This window comes from Arachis duranensis, chromosome 3 (genome assembly GCF_000817695.3).
Source record: "Arachis duranensis cultivar V14167 chromosome 3, aradu.V14167.gnm2.J7QH, whole genome shotgun sequence".
In the NCBI taxonomy this organism is placed as follows: domain Eukaryota; kingdom Viridiplantae; phylum Streptophyta; class Magnoliopsida; order Fabales; family Fabaceae; genus Arachis; species Arachis duranensis.
This window is the reverse complement of record NC_029774.3, coordinates 49,395,454-49,402,387: the sequence shown is the minus strand read 5'-3', so window position 1 is coordinate 49,402,387 and position 6,934 is coordinate 49,395,454. Positions and strand designations below refer to the sequence as shown.

Genomic DNA, 6,934 nt, shown 5'->3' with positions numbered 1-6,934 from the left:
AGGATCATAAGCTTCTTCTTCAAAAGATGCCTCTTTAGTACTGTTGGATGCATTTTGCCATCCATTCAGACTTTGGGAAATCATGTTGACTTGCTGAGTCAACATTTTGTTCTGAGCCACTATGGCATTCAGAGCATCAATCTCAAGAATTCCCTTCCTCTGAGGCGTCCCATTATTCACGGAATTCCTCTCAGAAGTGTACATGAACTGGTTATTTACAACCATGTCAATAAGTTCTTGAGCTTTTGCAGGCGTTTTCTTTAGGTGAATGGATCCACCTGCAGAATGGTCCAGTGACATCTTAGAGAACTCAGACAGACCATAATAGAATATATCCAGAATGGTCCATTCTGAAAGCATGTCAGAAGGACACCTTTTAGTCATCTGCTTGTATCTTTCCCAAGCTTCATAGAGGGATTCACCATCTTTTTGTTTGAATGTGTGAACATCCAATCTAAGCTTGCTCAGCTTTTGAGGAGGAAATAATTTAGCCAAGAAAGCCGTGACCAGCTTATCCCAGGAGTCCAGGCTATCCTTAGGTTGTGAATCCAACCATGTTCTAGCTCTGTCTCTTACAACAAAAGGAAAAAGCATGAGCCTGTAGACTTCAGGATCTACTCCATTAGTCTTTACAGTCTCACAGATCTGTAAGAACTTAGTTAAAAACTGATATGGATCTTCTGATGGAAGTCCATGAAACTTGCAGTTTTGTTGCATTAGAGCAACTAGTTGAGGTTTCAGCTCCAAATTGTTTGCTCCAATGGCAGGAATTGAGATTCTTCTTCCATCAAACTTGGAAGTAGGTGTAGTATAATCACCAAGCATCCTTCTTGCATTATTGTTGTTGGGTTCGGCTGCCATCTCCTTTTCTTGTTCGAAAATTTCAGCAAGGTTGTCTCTAGATTGTTGTAATTTAGCTTCTCTTAGTTTCCTCTTCAGAGTCTTTTCAGGTTCTGGATCAGCTTCAACAAGAATGCCTTTTTCCTTGTTCCTGCTCATATGAAAGAGAAGAGAACAAAAAAAGAAGAGAAATCCTCTATGTCACAGTAAAGAGGTTCCTTATTATTAGTAGAAGAAGAAAGGGGATAAAGAAAGGAGAATCCAAACACAAGGGTAAGGATAGGGGTAGTGATTTGAGATGAAGAGAGGTGAAGAGAGGTGTTAGTAAATGAATAAATAAATAGGAAAAGATGAAAGAGGGAGAAATTTTTGAAATTAAATTTTAAAAAGGAGTTAAATGATTTTCAAAAATTAAAGGAAGAATTAAAATTAAAATTAAAATTTGAAATAATTAATTAATTAAAAAGAATTTTGAAAAAGGGGTGAGATATTTTCGAAAATTAGAGAGGGAAAAGTAGTTAGGTGGTTTTGAAAAAGATAAGAAACAAACAAAAAGTTAATTAGTTAGTTGAAAAAGATATTAAAATCAAATTTGAAAAGATAAGAAGATAAGAAGTTAGATAAGATATTTTGAAATCAATTTTTTTTAAAAAAGATATAATTTAAAAAGATATGATAAAAAGATATGATTAAAAAGATATGGTTGAAAAAGATTTAATTTTAAAATTTTAAAATTAATTACTTAACTAACAAGAAACTAAAAGATAAGATTCTAGAATTTAAAGATTGAACCTTTCTTAACAAGAAAGTAACAAACTTCAAATTTTTGAATCAATCACATTAATTGTTAGTGTAATTTTCGAAAATCATGAAATACTATTAAGAAAAAGATTTTTGAAAAATAATTTTTTTGAAAATAGGAAAAAATGAAAAAGAATTGATTTTTAAAAGAGATTTTGAAAAGATAAAATTTTTAAATTTGAAAATTTGACTTGACTTGTAAGAAACAACTAATTTTAAAACTTTTTGACTAAGTCAACCCAAATTTTCGAAATTTTTGAGAGAAATAAGGAAAAGATATTTTTTATTTTTTTGAATTTTTAATGATGAGAGAGAAAAACATAAAAATGACCCAAAACATAAAAATTTTGGATCAAAACACAAGATGCATGCAAGAACACTATGAATGTCAAGATGAACACCAAGAACACTTTGAAGATCATGATGAACGTCAACATATTTTTGAAAAAATTTTTGATGCAAAGAAAACATGCAAGACACCAAACTTAGAAATCTTTAATACTTAGACACTATGAATGCAAAAATGCACATGAAAAACAGTAAAAGACACAAAACAAGAAAACATCAAGATCAAACAAGAAGACTTACCAAGAACAACTTGAAGATCATGAAGAACATTATGAATGCATGAATTTTCGAAAAATAATGTATAAATTTTAAAAAACATGCAATTGACACCAAACATAAAAATTGACTCAAGACTCAAACAAGAAACACAAAATATTTTTGGTTTTTATGATTTTATGATTTTTTTGTATATTTTTTTTGAAAAAAACATATAGGAAAAAGAGAATAAGAAATTCAAAATTTCTAAGAAAAATTCCAGGAATCTTTCAATGTTAGCCTAAAGCTCCAATCTAAGGGTTGGGCATGGCTTAATAGCCAACCAGCTTTAGAAGATATAAATCAGGCATGCAACAGCTGATATTTCATCCAACACCATATACATACCCGTTATGTTGACAAGTGGAAGCCTCAATCCAAAAGGATTTAGATATGGCTTTACATCCAGTCAGGCTTCAACCAAAAACTTGGTGCACGAAATTGTGATCATCAACAATGGCGCCAAAAACTTGGTAGCGCTCTCAACGTGAATCACACTTAGTCACAACTCTACACAACAAACCAGCAAGTGCACTGAGTCGTCCAAGTAATACCTTACGAGAGTAAGGGTCGATCCCACGGAGATTGTTGGCATGAAGCAAGCTATGGTCATCTTGTAAATCTCAGTTAGGCGGATAGTAAATGTTATGGAGTTTTTGAATAATAAATAAAACAGAAAATAAAGATAGAGTTACTCATGTAATTCAATGGTGGGAATTTCAGATAAGTGTGTGGAGGTGCTTGTCCCTGTTGGATCTCTGCTTTCCTACTGTCTTCCTTCAATCCTTCTTATTCCTTTCCATGGCAAACTGTATGTAGGGCATCACTGTTTTCAATGGCTACATCCCATCCTCTCAGTGAAAAAGGTCCAAATCCTCTGTCACGGCACGGCTAATCATCTGTCGGTTCTCGATCATATTGGAATAGAATCCCTTGATTCTTTTGCGTTTGTCATCACGCCCAACAATCGTGAGTTTGAAGCTCGTCACAGTTATTCAATCCCGGAATCCTACTTGGAATACCATAGACAAGGTTAGACTTTCTGGATTCCCATGAATGCCGCCATCAATTCTAGCTTATACCACAAAGATTCTGATTAAGGAATCCAAGAGATATGCTCCGGTCTAAGGTAAAACGGAAGTGGTTATCAGTCACGCGTTCATAGGTGAGAATGATGATGAGTGTCACGGATCATCACATTCATCATGTTTAAGTGCAACGAGTATCTTAAATTAAGAACAAGCGGAATGGAATAGAAAATAGTAGTAATTGCATTGAAACTTGAGGTACAGTAGAGCTCCACACCCTTAATCTATGGTGTGCAGAAACTCCACCGTTGAAAATACATAAGTGATGAAGGTTCAGGCATGGCCGAATAGCCAGCCCCCAAAACGTGATCACAGGATCAAAAATACAATCCAGGATATCTAATACACTAGTAAAAAGTTCTATTTATACTAAACTAGATACTAGGGTTTACAGAAGTAAGTAATTGATGCATAAATCCACTTCCGGGGCCCACTTGGTGTATGTTTGGGCTGAGCTTGATCTTTACACGAGCTGAGGCTTATCTTGGAGTTGAACGCCAAGTTGTAACATGTTTTTGGCGTTCATCTCTGGTTCGTGACGTGTTTCTGGCGTTTGACTCCATAATGCAGTATGGAGCTGGCGTTGAACGCCAGTTTACGTCATCAAATCAAATCTCGAATAAAGTATGGACTATTATATATTGCTGGAAAGTTCTGGATGTCTACTTTCAAACGCCGTTGAGAGCGCACCATTTCAAGTTCTGTAGCTCCAAAAAATCCATTTCGAATGCAGGGAGGTCAGAATCCAACAGCATCAGCAGTCCTTTGTCAGCCTTTTATCAGAGTTTTGCTCAGGTCCTTCAATTTCAGCCAGAAATTATCTGAAATCACAGAAAAACACACAAGCTCATAGTAAAGTCCAGAAATGTGAATTTAGCATAAAAACTAATGAAAATATCCCTAAAAGTAACTAGATCATACTAAAAACTACCTAAAAACAATGCCAAAAAGCGTATAAATTATCCGCTCATCACCTTCCGAATCAACGCCCAGTTTACCCATCTCGCTAATTTAACTTTTTCAGTTGCCTCTTTCTTCTTTGCCTGGAGTGACTAAGAACTTGCGATAATGCTATATTATTCAAGGTGGGTTACTATCTATTCCTTAATATACAAGCATACCAGTAGCAATCAATGGCATGATGCATGAGTCAGAAACTTGGGAGTTATTTTGGTCATTTTTCCAACAGGAACTAGAATAGGGAAGGGGGCAAATCTGCTGCATTTATTGTAAGTCAATTGATTAGAAACCTAAATTGTTCAATGCTATGAGGGTGAGTAATTTATAACTCCACGTTACACCCATAGAATTACTAGCAACATATCAAGCCATATTATTATCTATCAATTAAACCCACAATATAATGGTACATTAGTTCAATGAGTAAACACTATACAAGATTAAAAGAAATTAAGTAAAAATTATTTTTTTCTTAAGGGAAGGAGAGTGTTCAAGGCTTAGCTTGATTTGATTTCACTTTACCACACATATTGCATCACTTCATGTCCAACCTCAAAAGATGATGTTGATGCTTTCGTACCACAGCCTAAATTGTTCAAGCCACATAATTGTCTATTATTTATACCCACCAAATAATGGCACATTAGTTCAATGAATAAACACATTAAAAGATTAAAATAAATTAAGTGAAAATTATTTTTTTCTTAAGGGAATGGGAGTGTTCAAGGTCTGGCTTAATTTGATTTCCCTTCAGCACAGGTGTTACATCACTTTGTGCCCAACCTCGATAGATCATGTTGATGATTTTGTGCCATAGCCTTTCATATGGACGCCTACTTTTCACGTCTCTTGGAGGTAACTTTTTCAATTTCCACTTTCTCCTGTGGCTGGCGAGATGAATAACTTTCGATAATGCTATGTTATTCAAGGTGGGTAACTATCTATTCGTCAATATGAATGCATAGCAGCAGCAATCAATGGCCTGGTGCAAGAACCAAATACCGGGATTGGGATATTTTAGCCCTTTTTCCAATAGGCACTAGAATCGAGAATGTGGTAAATCTTCTGCATTTAGTGTAAGTTAATTGATTATAAACCTAAATTGTTCAACGCTGTGAGGGAGAATGATTCCCATCTACTCATTACACAAATAGAACTACTAAGAACATATCAAGCCTCATTATTGTCTATCATTTATACACACCATATAATGGTACATTAGTTAAATGAGTAAACACATTACAAGATTAAAATCAATTAAGTAAAAAATATATTTTTTTAAAGGCAAGGAGAGCATTCGAGGCCTGGCTTGATTTGATTTCACTTCAGCACAGGTATTGCATCACTTTATGCCCGACCTCAAAAGATGATGTTGATGCTTTTTTAAAGGCAATGAGAGCATTCCGAATTGACACCCACTTAACTCATCTCCCTAATGTAACTTTTTCACTTGCCTCTTTCTTCTGTGGCTTGCATGATGAAGAACTTGCGATAATGCTATGCAATTCAAGATGGGTGACTATCTATTCGTCAATATGCAGACATACCAGTAGTAATCAGTGGCACGACGCAAGAGTTCAAAAACTGGGAATGGGATATTTTGGCCCTTCTTCCAGTAGGCACTAGAATCGGGAAGGGTCCATATCTGCTGCATTTAGCGTAAGTCAATTGATTACAAACCTAAATTTTTCAATCCTATGAGGGTGAGTAATTTCCATCTCTATTTTACACCCATAGAATTACTAACAACATATCAAGCCACATTATTATCAATCATTTATACCCACCATATAATGGTACATTAGTTTAATGAGTAAACACTTTAAAAGAATAAAAGAAATTAAGTCAAAATTATTTTTTTTCTTGGCGGAAGGAGAGTGTTCAAGGCCTAGCTTGATTTGATTTCACTTCAACACATGTATTACATCACTTTATGTCCAACCTCAAAAGATGATGTTAATGCTTTTGTGCTAGAGCCTTCTGCATCAACACCCACTTAGCCCGTTTCCCTAATGTAACTTTTTCAGTTGCCTCTTTCTTCGGATGGCATAATGAAGAACTTGCGATAATGCTATGTTATTCAAGGTGGGTGACTATCTATTCGTCAATATGCAGGTATACCAACAGCAATCAGTGGCACGATGCAATAGTCAGAAACTGGAAAAAAACGTATTTTGACCTATTTTCTAACGGTCGATTTGGGAAGGTGGCATATCTACTGCATTTAGCGTAAGTCAATTGATTACAAACCTAAATTATTCATTGCTACGAGGGTGAGTGATTTCCATCTCCACGTTATACCTATAGAACTACTAACAACGTATCAAACCACATTATTGTCTATTGTTTATACCCACCATATTATGGTATATTAGTTCAATAAGTAAATACTGTACAAGATTAAAGAAAATTAAGCAAAAACTTTTTTTCTTAAGGGAAGGGAATTGTTCAAGGTTTGGCTTGATTTGATTTCACTTTCAGCACAGGTATTGCATCACTTCATGCCAAAACTCAACAGATGATGTTGATGCTTTTGTGCCGCAGCTCTACATTGACACTCACTTTGCCCATCTCCATTATGTGACTTTCTCAGTTGCCTCTTTCTTCTTTTGTTGGCAAGATAAAGAACTTGTGATAATACC

General features: G+C 35.1%; 1 non-coding gene across 1 annotated transcript; it reads left to right on the top strand.

Moving 5' to 3' along the window:
• Positions 1-354: 354 nt before the first annotated feature.
• Positions 355-462, top strand: LOC127746388 (small nucleolar RNA R71). Its single transcript, XR_008008007.1, has one exon. It is a non-coding gene; the product is annotated as a small nucleolar RNA R71 (small nucleolar RNA).
• The last annotated feature ends 6,472 nt before the right edge of the window (positions 463-6,934 follow it).